The sequence below is a fragment of the Eretmochelys imbricata genome, chromosome 4, assembly GCF_965152235.1.
Source record: "Eretmochelys imbricata isolate rEreImb1 chromosome 4, rEreImb1.hap1, whole genome shotgun sequence".
In the NCBI taxonomy this organism is placed as follows: domain Eukaryota; kingdom Metazoa; phylum Chordata; order Testudines; family Cheloniidae; genus Eretmochelys; species Eretmochelys imbricata.
This window is the reverse complement of record NC_135575.1, coordinates 39,775,950-39,790,783: the sequence shown is the minus strand read 5'-3', so window position 1 is coordinate 39,790,783 and position 14,834 is coordinate 39,775,950. Positions and strand designations below refer to the sequence as shown.

The 14,834-nt window shown below is 38.3% G+C and overlaps 1 protein-coding gene across 1 annotated transcript in view; it reads left to right on the top strand.

The window, feature by feature from the left end:
- The first annotated feature begins 1,343 nt into the window (after window positions 1–1,343).
- The window catches only part of LOC144263986 (bifunctional heparan sulfate N-deacetylase/N-sulfotransferase 4-like), a 246,851-nt gene continuing 233,360 nt past the window's right edge, over window positions 1,344–14,834 (top strand). The window contains exon 1 of the mRNA XM_077815165.1: window positions 1,344–1,381. The gene's annotated coding sequence lies outside the window, so the exon portion shown is untranslated. The remainder of the gene's footprint in view (window positions 1,382–14,834) is intronic.

Genomic DNA, 14,834 nt, shown 5'->3' with positions numbered 1-14,834 from the left:
CTAAGGTTAGAAATCAAATCCATATTTTGAAAACACAAATAATATAAAATAAAATAAACAAACCTACACTACAGAAATTCTGCGACACAATAGTTTAGACTTTCTACAGACTTCATAAGAACCAAAATCTTTCATAGGAAGCAGCATGTTATAGTAACACACTTTATCTTGATATTTTAAAAGGGCTTTGTGTAGATGACTGGCTTTAGGCACAATCAATCCCAGACATCAAACCCAGACAACACAAGCCTATCTTTCTGCATCAAGATACTTGCAAAAAAGAGGAAGAAGAAAAGATGGGTCTTACCCTGTCTTAAGGAAGTAAAAGTCTTTGTCAGAGGACAAAACGAGTTCTAGCAGCACAGGAATGTAAAGGGAAAAATAGTGTTATCTATGAAAGAATACTGATAAATATTCATTGTGATGGATTGTGAGTTTCCAGGACAGAGTAAAAGCAGAGGGGGTGGTTCTGTACCATTATCGTGGAAGAGTATTTCCCTCTCTACAAGTCCTTACATGCAAGAATAAACTGTGATTTATTGGAATAAGAGCAAGTGAAAATCTGTGATGGACTATGGCAACATTTTCTCTGTGTGTTTGTGTACTCAGAGAGCCATGACTATCACTGATGAGAAACCTGAGCATGCTTGTGCTATAACTTTGTGTGCCATTATTACCTATCTAAAGACCCTTCCGATCAAAGGTTTCTACTTAGTACAGAAAATCCAAGGCCCCTCATTTGACTGAGAACTCCCATGAACGAACAATAAGAAAATCACTAATCAAATGCAGTTTCTTAGGATTGGTCTGGGTATCATATTAAATTACAAATGTATAAGGCAAATGTTTAAAGCATTGTGTTTCTAGAGGTACTGTAGCTATACTAGGATATAGAAACTAATAATATGACAGAGATACCTGTGGTTTATTTACTCATGAATTACCAATCAAGTATACAGAGTCTTGTAAGATGCCAGTATGCTATTTTACTTTAAGATGTCAAATGCATATTCTGTTCAGTTTGGATGGGAGATATAAATCCATTTTGTTGTTTTTCTCATAAGAAAGAGAAAGTCTTAGCGGAGTACTTGTGGTTGCTGTGTTTAACTGAGCTTCATATAGCAACTCTACATAAACACATTCAATTGAAAAGACATTCCTCCCCCTCCCCCACGAATAATTTCTACATGGCTAAGTTTATCTACATGGCTTTCTCGTACTAACATAAAACCACTGGAACCTCAAGTGTGTTTCTAGGTTGTACGCCCTGAAGACAGGAAACTCTTGGTTTAGAGCCAAACAGGAAGTGGTGTTTTATATAGCACAACAAGTACTGCAAATGACACAGATCTCCAAACTCTGGACAATTAAGTAGCTGCTGGTAAGTGAAAGTATCCATGCTTTCTTTTACAGTAAGTACATTGTATTGGATGCTAGCTGATCTATTATTTTTACTGCACAGATGGAAGAGAAACAAGTCTGTCTTTTATTCCACTGTAACATTGAATTATGGGAACTTGGAAAATGTCTGTGGCCTAGAGGGAGACATTGTGCCAGAGTTTCATTTGCAGTTATTGAAGGCAAGAGGTTTACAAAATGTAATGAAATATGGCTAGAGAAGAGATTGCAGTAGATCTGAAACTTGGAACAACACTGGAAAACAAAATGTGTATGAGAAATAGAATTTCATGGATTTAAGGACAGAGGTGACATGAATAGTCTGCAGAGGGGACATTAAAAAGCATGTCTAGAGTGATTCTAAACTACTAATATACTGTAGAAAATGTTTCAGCTCTTTACTGGTTTGCCTTGCATTTTTGTAATGATTATTTTATTAATTCACTAACCCCGTCAGTGTATACAGCTGGATGTCTTTTGATGATGATGTTATGTTTTTTTGCAATGCATGAAGAATTCCATGTACAGTCAATGAACATAACTCACCACAAACAGAAATTTTGCAAAATCAGTACTACAAACCAAACTTATTTTGCAACCCCATGTCTTCAGAGACAGCCCCAAACAATCCACAAATGTACTGAATACATTTTTCTCCACTTATATCAGAAGGCAACGTTTAGTAATCAACTGCTTTTTGTTGGTCCCTTGAGTAGTCTCATAAATCAGATTTCACTGCGCTATAAACTTAAAGAAGTATATCCTAAAGCCTGCAATTCTCAGAGAAGGCTATGGCTAGGAATTTTTACATAATGGGGCAATTTGACCTTAACTGTGATCATGTAAATACAAACCAGTGCAGCCTTAACTTGCTTGGTTGGTTGGTTGGTTTAAAAAAATTCAATAGTGTTTGGCATATAATAGTGGTTGTGGAGCCCAAAAAAACAGTATCAAATGAAAAATAGTTTGGAAGAGAAACTTTCAACTGCTTGAGAGCTCAGGAGTAGCTTGAACTATTACTCAAGGGACATCTATTGATAATAAATGTTATTTAGGCACATTGGCTTTTGTTTTGTATTTACAGTTGCTGTTAAAAGAGAATTGATGGTGATTTATGTTTTGGGGCAACCCATGAGGTTATTTGCTTGTTGGGATACAGAAAGAGGTGGATAAATCAAGGATAGAAATTTGCTTTAAAGAAAATACCAACTCATTCAAATATTGGCATTGCTAAAGTATTAAGGACAACATGGTGACCCTGAAGTGAAATATCCATAAAATAAATAGCAGCTTCATTAAAAAATGATCAAAGTGCCATATTTTTTGAAATTGTGAAACATTTCCTGCAATTTTAATTTGAAGGAAGCATTTCTGTTTCATTTTATCAAAACGTTAAAGGGGCACCATCCACCTTAAATAACTCTTTTCTTCCTGAAAATCTTTTATTTCCTTTTGTAATAAAGCAACTCCTAAGGTTACTGTTCCTGAATGAGATAAGAGAAAAAATTCATTTTTTTTCAGGTTAATCGCTTTTGGCATTTGAGAGCACTTTGTGTCTAGTCAGTTCTACTCTTTCCCTTATCAGTGAGTTAGCTTCCTCCTTATGTTTGTGTGGGTCACATACAGCAGAAGGGAGAGAGCAAAATGAAGAAAATGTGTTTGTGAAACCACAACATGAGGCAAGGGGTCACAGAAGCAGGTGCAGCATCTAAAGCTACTTTTAACTCATGGTTTGACCTGATTAAAGTTCATATTGGCAACGATCTTTTAAATACTGATTGCTGAACTGTCATCTTGATTGGAGGAGACAAACTTATAGACTGTTTTGGATAAGGATTTCTTGATGATTTTCATATACCACTTGGAATGTGGCCGTGGACCCAGACTTAGCAGATGAGATGACAATGAGCAGATCAAGCTTCCGCCTGTAATATGGTAGATGCAGTTAGTAGCAGGGGTTCCAGAGACATCTTTGCCTGCTGCTGCAGCACCAGCAGTAACTGATCTGTTTCTTTTCTTTCCATCACCCCGCGCTCCACCCTCAACAGTGCTCCACCCTCCACTGCCCAGTGCTCTGTCTCCCCTCACCTGTTCACACATGGAGGATGTGAAGCCAGACAGAACCTGTAGTCTCCTTTCCATTGAGAAAGGACTCCAGGTTCTACTGGGGGTACTAATCCCCACTTCTCTTGGGAGGGATGGAGAAAGAGAGGGATGAAGTGTGCAAGGGGAGGGAAGAGGAGCAAGAAAGGTAAGGAGTGTAAAAAGAGTGTGAAAGGAGAGAGATGGTGAATTGGTTTGATTGCAGGGGAAGTGGAAAGGAGAGAAGAGTGTGAAAGAAGAAGTAAAGACGGTGTGTGTTTAAGACTAAAGCTAGAGGATAAGTGTGACAAGGGAATAAGAGGAAAGGAGGAGAGTCTAAAGGTGAGGAAATGTGAAAGAAGAGAAAGGGTGTGTGCATGTGCTCATGTGAAGGGAGAGGAAGGGGCTGTGCTTACATGTCTGTGAAACATGAGGAGGATAGGTCCATGAATGGTTATTAGCCAGGATGGGCAGAGAGGGTGTCCCTAGCCTCCGTCTGCCAGAAGCTGGGAGTGGGTGACAGGGGATGGATCACTGGATGATGACCCGGTCTGTTCATTCCCTCTGGGGCACCTGACATTGGCTACTGTTGAAAGACAGGATACTGGGCTAGATAGACCTTTGGTCTGGCTCAGTATGGCCGTTCTTATGTTCTTATGAGAGGAAGAAGGTATGTGTTACTGTAGCTTCAGTTCTTTTGTTGCTTTCAGTTTTCTGCTTATTTATTATGTACCAACTTGCAGTACATATAACGTAAAATCCCCTAAAACTATCACAAAGGAGAGCTTATCCAAATACCCCAGAATGTTAGCTTTTCTCATGCATTTCTCTGTAACCACTGATATTTTCCTTTTGCAGTCAGCTACTGCCGTTACACAATAACACTTAGTCGCAAAGATACACTTGCAATAGCCGCCCCCCATCACTGTCATTTAGTCCAACAATTTCAGATCTGAAAATCCCTACTAAGGTGACTCCCATCTTGCTCAGCTTCTCTTGTCTCAAATGTCACTAATAGAGCTCATAAATAAATTATATGGGCCCAATCTTGTGCAATGCTGAGCACCCTTTGACACCAGTAGAACTTGAGTGTGCTGCAACTTGTAGAATCAGACTTTAACTTAGGATGAACATTTATTCATACTAAGGCATTGCACAGGTTCAATAAGCAGGCAAGTGTCAGACACCACCGATTTAGTCAACTCTCTACACAAACATGCCTCATAAATTATTTAAAAGTATATTATGTCTGTTTTAGGATGAGGGAGATGTGGAGCCGTCAAGTGGTGCTGTTACCATAGAAACAGGGATAAACAATGGCATCATCAATAAGTTAAAATGACCACTTCCAAATATTTGCATTTGTTTGTTAGTTTAAAGGCTCTATGGAGAATACAGGAAATAGTTCATTATCCACATTTTTCCATCCAAGTTACCTATGTGTGAAGATCTCCATATCTTTGTTTGCAAAGATGCTCTTTTGACAGGCTTTTCAAAACTGGTAGGTGTTTTAATCAATGAATTGTCCTTTTTGATGGTTAGACTGAGGCAGAAGTAATTGAGGTCTCTGTGGATCACCTTTTCTTTCTCACTCTGGTCATACAGCATTGTATGACTCTGTATGACAGGCTCAAACTAAATGTATACCCCTATGATAAATGAAGGGAACTGGGTAGCTCCCTTTTATGGACACCCAGCCAGTCAGTAGCTATAAAATGCCTCTTAGTACCTAATTGTACTAGTAGAGTACCTAGTTCTCTAATTGCTCTACCTGTAAAGGGTTAAAAAGTCTCACTGCTATCCATAGGTAAAAGGAAGTGAGTGGGCACCTGGCCAAAAGAACCAAAGGGAAGGCTAGAACTTTTTAAAATTGAAACAAGACTCCCCTTTTGTCTGTCCCTTTTTGGTTGTTCTCCCGGGGAAAGGTGAACAGGGCAACATTTATGCTGTTGGGGCCAGGTATGAAAAATCCTCAGTATCATACCTAGAAACTACTCATTTGAAACCACAGATATGTAAATAGATCAGGAAATGTCTAGGAAGACGTGATTAGGTTTATGTCTTTTTATTTCTTTAGGGCTTGTGGACTCCTCTGTGCTAACCCCCAGTGCTTTTGTGTTGCTTGGAACCTTTAAGCTGGACCTCAAGAAAGCTATTCTTCATGCTTAATCCTTGTAGCTGTTTTTCTTTAAATCTAGCAAATGCCTAAGTTCCCAGATGTAGTTTCTTTCTTTTTTTTTAATTAATAAAATGTACCTTTTTAAAGAACAAAATTGGATTTTTGTGTCTTAAGAGGTTTGTGCACATGTTTAATTAGCTGGTGGCAACAGCTGATTTCTTTCTTTTTCTTTCTCAGCTCTTCCCCGGGGTGGGTGAAGGGGTGTGTGTGAAAGGGCTTGAGGGTACCTCACAGAAAGGAATTCCCAAGTGAGCGTTCCTGGTCTCTCAAAGGGGTTCTGCACTTGGGTGGTGGCAGCATCTACCCATCCAAGGTCAGAGAAAAGCTTGGGAGTTTAATGCAAGCCTCGAGTGGCACGTATTAATTTTTAGAGTCCTTGAGGGCCCTCACCTTCTGCACTCCAAGTGCCAGAGTGGGGAATCAGCCTTGACATCCCCCCCAAAACAGTAAGAGAACCAAAATAAAAATGCCACTATGACTAAACAGCATTGTGGAAGAGGCAGTTAGAGATAAAAAAGGCATCCTTTAAAAACTGGAAGTCAAATGCTAGTGAGGAGAATGGAAAGGAGCATGAACTCTGGCAAGTCAAGCCTAAAAGTATAATTAGATAGGCCAAAAGAGAATTTGAAGAGCAGCTAGCAAAAGACACAAAAAGTAACAGAAAAAAAGTACATCAAACCTACCAAATCTACCAAAGCCTACCAAACAATCAATGGGGCAGCTGGAATCAAGGTGCTAAGGGAGTGCTCGAGGGATGCAGAGAAGCTAAATGAACTTTTTGCATTAGTCTTGGCTGCAGAAAATATGAGACAGATTCATACACCAGAGCCATTCTTTTTTAGGTGAGAAATCTGAGGAACTGTCCCAGACTGAGGTGTCAGTAGAGGAGACTTAGGAACAAATTCATAAATTCATAAAACAGAAATAAGTCACCAGGAGCAGATGGTATTCACCAAGTGTTCTGAAGGAGCTCAAATATGAAATTGCAGAACTACTCACTTTGGTATCTTAGGTCAACCTCTGTACCAGTTCACTAGAAGATAGCTAATGTAATATCATTTTTTTAAAAGGCTCCAGAGGTGATCCTGATAAGCCTAACTTCAATACTTGACAAGTTGGTTGAAACCATGGTAAAGAACAGAATTATCAGACACATAGATTAATGCAGTATGTTAGGGAAGAGTCAGCATGGCTTTTGTAAAAGGAAATCACACCTCACTAACCTATTAGAATTCCTTGCGGGACCTCAAATAAGTGTATGGATGAGGGTGATCCAGCTGCTATAGTGCACTTGGTCCCACAACAAAGGTTCTTAAGCAAAATAAGCATGAGATAAAGGGGAAGATCCTCTCATGGATCAGCAACTGGTTAAAAGAGAGAAAATAAAGGGTCGAAATACACGGTCAGTTTTCACTGTAAGAACAGCTAAATATCGAGGTTCCCCAAACATCTGTACTGGGACCTGTGCTGTCCAACACATTCATAAATGACCTGGAAAAGGGGTGACTAGCGAAGTGGCAAAGTTTGCAGATGATACAAAATTACTCAAGATGGTTAACTCCAAAGCTGACTGTGAAGAGTTACAAAGGGATCTCATGAAACTGGGTGATTGGGCAACAGAATGGTGGATGAAATTCAATGTTAAGTGAGCTGTAGCTCATGAAAGCTTATGCTCAAATAAATTGGTTAGTCTCTAAGGTGCCACAAGAACTCCTTTTCTTTTTGCGAATAAGTGAAAAGTAATGCACATTGAAGAAAGAATAATTCCAACTATACACACAAAACAATGGGTTCTAAATTAGCTATTACCACTCAAAAAAGAGATCTTGGTGTGATTGTGGACAATTAAGAATGTGTTGCGTCAAACTCTAGCAAGCCTTTGCTGAGCATGTGCAAACAGTGATTTTTTTTTCAGAAGCTTTGCACTCAGCCAAATTTGGATGGATTTTTCATTGGGACAGCACAAGGTACCTCTCAGGACCCAGGACAACCCTCTACCAAATACTAAGTCCCTGATGCAAAGCACAGATGCATAATTTTTCATAATTTTATTATGTATATAGGCAAACACCCACCATGAAAAAATTCAGCATAGTTGGTTAAAGTTTGGCAAAGTTAAAAGCAAGTGAATACAGGGTCTTAAAATGGAAAATTTCAGTCAATCTTAACAATTGGTGTTGCTTCCCGCTCCACCTAAAATATGAAGCCAAATTCTGCTTTGCTTCTTCTTAGCGTATGTACAACATGCCTCACGTGGCATGTGACCAGCATTCATCACTGGATTTGGTATTCTACACTGTCATAACTCAGATTAGAATCTATATCCAGATTTTTTTTCTGTGAGCTTTTCAGCTCATACTCCAAATGTTTGTATTTAAATGAAATGAGATTACTGCAATCAGAGATACAAAGTACTACTCAATTTAGAAATATTTTCTTATTGCAACAGAAAAATAAGAATAAAATCTTTTCTATAAAAAAGGATCCAGCAGTAAAATGCTATTTTGTTACTATATCTTTTACAAAGAAAAAAGGAAGAAAACCATTCCAAGGTCTTTGAAGTACACATAAATATTATTATCAATGACACTATAACAAGCTGCCTCAGATGAGTGTCTTTTCTTTACTGGCTTTGAGTATGGTGGTGTTATCCTGTCCTGCTCTTGCTCCAAAGAGAATATGAGCTTTCACTTTCACACACATCTCTGTCCCATGCTGCATTGAGGGAAACCTATTATCATGTTACCATAAATCTACTCCCAAGAAAGTAGCAGGCATTCAAACAGTGTCTGAATGCGGTAACATATCCTCACTGTGAACTGTCTTTCTATAATGCTTATGTTTGGGCTCTAAATTAAACCCTTCACATGTCAATGTCACCTAAGAAATTTGAAAAGCTGGAGAACTATTGTGGTATGATTTCTTTATTATCTCTGAGTAATGCAAAAATACTTCACACCAAGGGAAGTAATCCTAAAATAATGACTGTTCCTAAACTTAAAATCCTACACTGTCATTGTTTTCTGCAAACACCGAATTAAATGTTCTGAAGTGTATTTGGTAAAAACCATCTAACTCATTTTAATTTCTATTTCTTCATCCTTCTCTAAATGGGGTATACACACAGGACTAAATTCAGTCCAGTATAAGCCAAGGAATCACAAGCTGGTAGATAATGGTAGCTCTATCCATTTGTGCTGGGGACAAAATTGGCCCTGTGTGCCTCATTTAGGTTTATATGACTTACCACTTTGGAATAATATTGCACTGTACATAAATGACCCTAATGTGACAAGATAACAGAAGAGGAGGGCAATGAAAGCAGGATTTTATTTCATCATTTTTTTTTCTAAATGATAGTACCTGAGAATGGTTGGCACATGCTTTGTTCAGTTTCCTGTCTTTGATAGTATGCTTATCTTCAATAGTTGGCACATGTGTGTGTATTAGTGTTTTGACTGATGAACATATGTATTTTTTATGTATTTTAGTTGGAGCTGTTAGTGCCATGTGTAGTAAAGGCTGCCCAACTTTTCCTTTTTATAAGCTCCTGTTTTCAGGTGCTTATAAGTAGGTTTGACAGAATTTCAGGGTATGTGTGTATAATGTTGAGAGATAATATCAATGTTTGTTTTTAAGCTTTTTTGTCAATTTTTATTAAAAAAATATAATTTTCACAGTTGTGGGAAATTATGGGGAGGTCAGACAATAATTATTTAGTGACAGCAGACATTGACTCAAGAAGTTTTAAACTTAGTACTCTTTAAGATGCAAATTGTAAACATCACATATCAAAATATACAAAGTAAATATCCTTAAGTCAAAATATAATTAGTTCTCAAGCATCTTTTTTTCTTACTTGGCCTATCTGTAAATTTCAATTATTATCCTACAGAAATGTTTTTTGTTGGTTTTTGTGTATGGTGAAATTGATGTTTACCGACATTTACCAATAAAAATCTAATCCTTCAAAGTCTGTTTATAAATTTGCCAGATTTAAGGTGACCAGACAGCAAGTGTGAAAAATCAGGATGGGGGTTGGGGTAATAGGTGTCTATAGAAGACAAAGCCCCAAATATCAGGACTGTCCCTATAAAATCGGGGCATCTGGTCACCCTCACCAGACTTTACCTGTTCACGCTGGAATATTCCGTTTCAGGTGTCTTCCTGAGGTCATATTATTTGTTTTTGAATGTTTCAGCTAAAACAGTTCAGCCATATCCAATAATCAGGTTGGGGAAACTGCACTGTTTTGCCCGGGTGCTGTAACAATCTCTGTAGCCAGGGCCAGGCTGCTTTAACTTAAGCAGCACCCAAGGTTCTTAAAGCAGCCCAGAAGCGGGAAGCATACAGATGATTTAAAAGCACCTTCGCTTTCCCTCCTGCACTGTGAGTTCTGGACTGAACCTCTTAGATAGAATCTCACCCCTTGAATGTTGCGTTTGGTATTTGCAGAACTAGATTCCTTTATTACCGGACCTCTGTTACTTGAAATATTTGGATATCTGCCCAAGGCCTTTGGATAAGTGAAGTTGTACTATACAGTCCATAGTTTGTGATGAGCTTTATTATCTTTCAGGATTAAAAGCAAAATATAAATATATGATATCACTATTGTTATATGTCTTTCCAAACTACCCATCGCAGCAGCACCCAGCTGTCATCAAGGTAATTCATTTTCTTGCAGACATATTGGTGACTATCTAAAATAATTTTGCTTAGTTATGATTGTATCTCTTTTCATTCGCTTTTTATTAATGTTTGTGCTAGAGGCATTTTTTTCATATTAAAGTTAAATCAAAAACCAAATTTTGGATCCATATTGGAGACTCATTTAATTATGGAACAAATATATTTTTAAAGGTTAGATCATCCAATCAGGGAATAGAAGTAATGCCATGTAACACAGGTGACTAAAAACAAATTTTTATCCAACAATCAAAGGAATACTTGAAAAAGAGAGTGTGGAAGCACTATAAACTGAAATTATCTCTCACATAATGTTCACAGAACAATTTCCAGTACTGAACAAATTCATAAAAATCAACGCTTTGTGGAATAGTTGCAAATAGAGATAAGGGCTACATTCTGTGAATAAATTGTTCATTGTGAATTATTTACTTACTTTTAAATTAAAAACTACACTGGTGATTCTTCAGGACTATTATTATGTATTTATGCGTACCTACTGTGTAACAGTATGACAAACACATACTTTGTGGCTAGAGCTTTTAAAGCTAAACTGTATGCACTTCAGGGAAGCACTCTCATGATATCTGTCTTGGACAGCACTTAACAAACCATTAAAAATAGCAATTGGTGTTTGAAACATTTGATTTGAAGCACATAAAACTTTAAACTCTTGGATTAAATTTGAATGTCGCCCTCAAACCAGCAGCGGTTCATTGTTCTGCAAACTGTACATAGAAACAATATTATCTTTTTGCTCTATATGCATATCTGGAATTTTATTAAGTTACTAATCATAGGTCATTTTGAGTGTGAGCCTGGATTTATTGTACAATTTTAATTCTGAAGTCATGTGCTCTTTTGTCTTTTTCCCTTATTGGCAAAGTCTGCCCCTTTTGATCCAAAGGAGTGGCTAGTCCAACTTGAAAGAAGCTATTTGCATTTGGTTTTGTTGAAAAAGTTGCTGCATTCTAGGTGAGCTGTCTCTTCCACCGGGGGTGGGAGGGCAGAGAAGTGGAGGGAAGGGGAAAATAATTCCCTAGATGTTGTGCCTGACTCTGCTAGGCAGGGACCTAGAACATTTTAATCATTGTTAATTCCCCCGGTTTGGAACATTGTCTCATTATTATTTCATACTTTGGCTTATAATTATATCCAAAAGAGGAAATATGTTGTTTCCTTTAAAGATTGTGTTGAGGCATTAAACCTGAGACCTAGTCCCGCTTCTGGCGCTTATGCATAAAGCATAGGTTTGTAATGAGATCTGACCATGGGAAAACCAGGCTTGTCTGAATGAGAACAGTGTTAAATTTCAGAGCCTGTGGACCTGCGTAAATTAAATTCCTTTTGAACTTAATTTAAAAGGACTGATTCAACTCTAGTACTTGCAGATAGAGGATTTGAAACTTCCCCGTGCAAGTATATACAAGGAAAGTAGCATATGCAATGTTATGGGATGAGATACTGCTTTACACAACAGTTCCCCAACTCCCTTCATTAGAGCCCTGGAACAGAGGTCAGTTGATATCAATTGAAGTGTCTTGTACTCAGCAGTTGCAGAATCTGTCTTTTAAGACTTCACATTAATTCTTTTGCTTCATACACAATGTCATTTGGCCTAATGTGCTTACATTGTTAATGTTACAATATTCAAAGCACAACACTTCTTACATGGAAAGAGAGATTAATTTATTATGAACATTGAAAAGATTTTAAGCCTTGATCTCCAAACAGATGCTAAAACCTAATCTTATCTATGCTTACAATAGTTCCAGTTTTCATTTCCCTTTCTTCTCCTCCTTGAATAGTTTCTCTGGTTGCACTTATGGCATCTAACCTACTTCTTATCACTTTCCCTCAAGGCAACTTTGCTAGAAATATTTTTAGCATCCACTATTGTGCTAGGTAGTTTACAGAAAACATAGATCCCTGGACCAAAGCGTTTACAAGCTGGACAGCCTTAACATACACGTGAGAATATAACATACAGAAGGAAGGGAAGAAATGAAGGACAATGTTATTAGGCAATTAATTATTCAGTTTACTCATACATACTTCTTGGTAGTTTTTGTGCGTATGTAGAGTGTAAACACTTTTTTTTATGTGATGATGCAGAAATGAGCTTTATGAATTATCTAAATGTGACTTCTAAGCTCTTCCAGAGTCATCCCATATCTCCCAAACAATGAAAAAAACCCTGTATTTTTCATTAAATTTCCTTTTTGAAAAAAGTCCAAAATTATGCACAAGTCACTATTTTTCCTAGGGCTATTTACTTTGTGGCGATTGCTGTAATGTAGCCATTGCACAGGTGAGATTATGTTTTATTTTTTAAATGAATAGACTCCAACAACCATAAGCTGTTGTTTTCAATGTATTACAACAATACTACAACAGAGATTTAGTGTTGTGATAATTCTCCATACATACTGGAACCTAACTTCCTTTTTGTCCAGTGGTTGTGTTACTTGGGGTTCCCTCAACCCAAAACTCTTGGTAAATTTACTCTGTGCTAGGTGGTGTCAGGAAATAAATCAGTGGAGACAAGATCATCTGACCGATAGATGGCTGGTACAATCAGTAAAATACAAGAGTGCTCTCACTTAAAGCTATACTTTATTTAGTCTCAAGCACTTACACACACACGGAACAGCTTAGTAAAACACCCCCAACTGTCAATAATTACCAAAGTTTGGTGTGGCTCTCAAGTGGTACAGCAGCAGCCTTCTGATGGCTGCCGGTGGGGACCTTAAGGTAGGTCCATGAAGAGATCCAACTAGCCGAAACTTCTACCCCCTTATTTATCCTTGATAGTGGACAATAAAACATCAATCAAAAAAACTTGTTAGGCAAGCAATTTCAAAAGGCTAAGCAAGAGGTTGCCTCAGATTACTAATTAGCCAGATGGGTTCTTGCAGAGTCCTCATGCCTTGAGGCCCTGACAAACACATCTCAGAGGGTAAATATAGATAAGCTTCTTGTTTTTGTCCTAAAACAGACCCTAGCACTGTCAACAGGAAGGGCTCAGGGGCAGGTCAAGACTGAGTAAGAGGTTCCCTTCCTGTGGTTGCTCAAACCCTCTCCCTTCCTGGCTCAGTCATGCTAAGACTACAGCCGCTGCACAGCCCTACAAAAACGCCTACTAGTTTGTCTGCTGTTAGCAACAAGTATGATAATCGATATTACACTATCAGTAGTGGTCCCTGGCCTTTTTCTGGTCCATCAAAATCTCCCCGTACAGTTGGTTTGAAGAAATTTTGGAAACTATCCAAGACAAATAGGGGTGGGTGTTAACAATACTTAGCATTTGTCTAGTGCATGATATCTTCAATGCATTATACAAATATTCAAAGTGCAGCTATATCCTGAAAAGTGACTCTAAAATGGTATCATGGGGTTCCATGATTGTATCTCAAAGATTTCTGTATCCAATGTGCTCCACTTACAGGTAAAAAAAAAATGTTTTCCTAACTGCTAGCTGTGAAAATTCAAGCTGGGATCATTCGTTCTTGTGCATGATCAGCTGTGATAAAGCTTCTGGAAGCCAAATTATACCTTCAGTGACACCTGTGCAGCCCTGTTTTGTCCAAGGGGCACTGGTGTCACTGATGGGAATTTAGTAATCAATTTTGTTGATGATGCACAGCAGCAAATACAATCTAACTCATTCTCTCTTAGCTGTGCTGGCTCTGCAGGGGTAAGAAGAAATATAAACCTTTGTCACTAAAGTTAGCAGATATAAATCTGAGGGATCAGATGTAGGGTCAGCTTCTGCCACCCATCCATTGAATTTTATTATAGTGTCTGAATGTTGCCCCTGAATTCAATAATCATGTAGGGTACTATTTAATGGGAGTAAAGGTGGTACATGCTTAAGTGCTCTGCTGGATTGAGTCCTAAGTGAACCAGGGTAGGGTTAGAGAAGGTTCTTCTTATTTGGATAAATAACCATGCCATTTTTACCCAAATCACTCTCTTATTTTGGAGGGGGGGGGGGAAATCATATTAAGAAAAAGTGCAGAAAGGGAAGTTAACTGAAGAGAGATGCCATGTTGATGTAACCCCATGGACAGTCAAACAAATTATTTTTCCCTTGGGAAGTGATTAATAGCTTCATGGATAGGACAGATAACGGGACCCAAGAGTCACGTGGGAATACTGGCCCCAGACTTGTGCATTTCATGATACCCTTACAGAATGCCTGACTCTTCACTGACAATCCAGAGCCCACATGCTCCCTGGAAGCCAGGTTGGTGGACATGCTGTTTGTTCCCTTCGGGCTGCATGCTGCACACTCTTTTAAACAGTGAGTGAAGATGCAGACCAGATATTTATGCTGCTTTGAGCTGAATTAAGGGGTTTTCCACTGGAAACTTAGCAGATTTCCCAGGAAAGCACTACTCCAAGAGCAGTACTTCCTTAGCCCACTTGCTCCGACTGCCCAATCCTCAAAAGACACTCAGAGCCCCAAATGCTCATGCAGAGG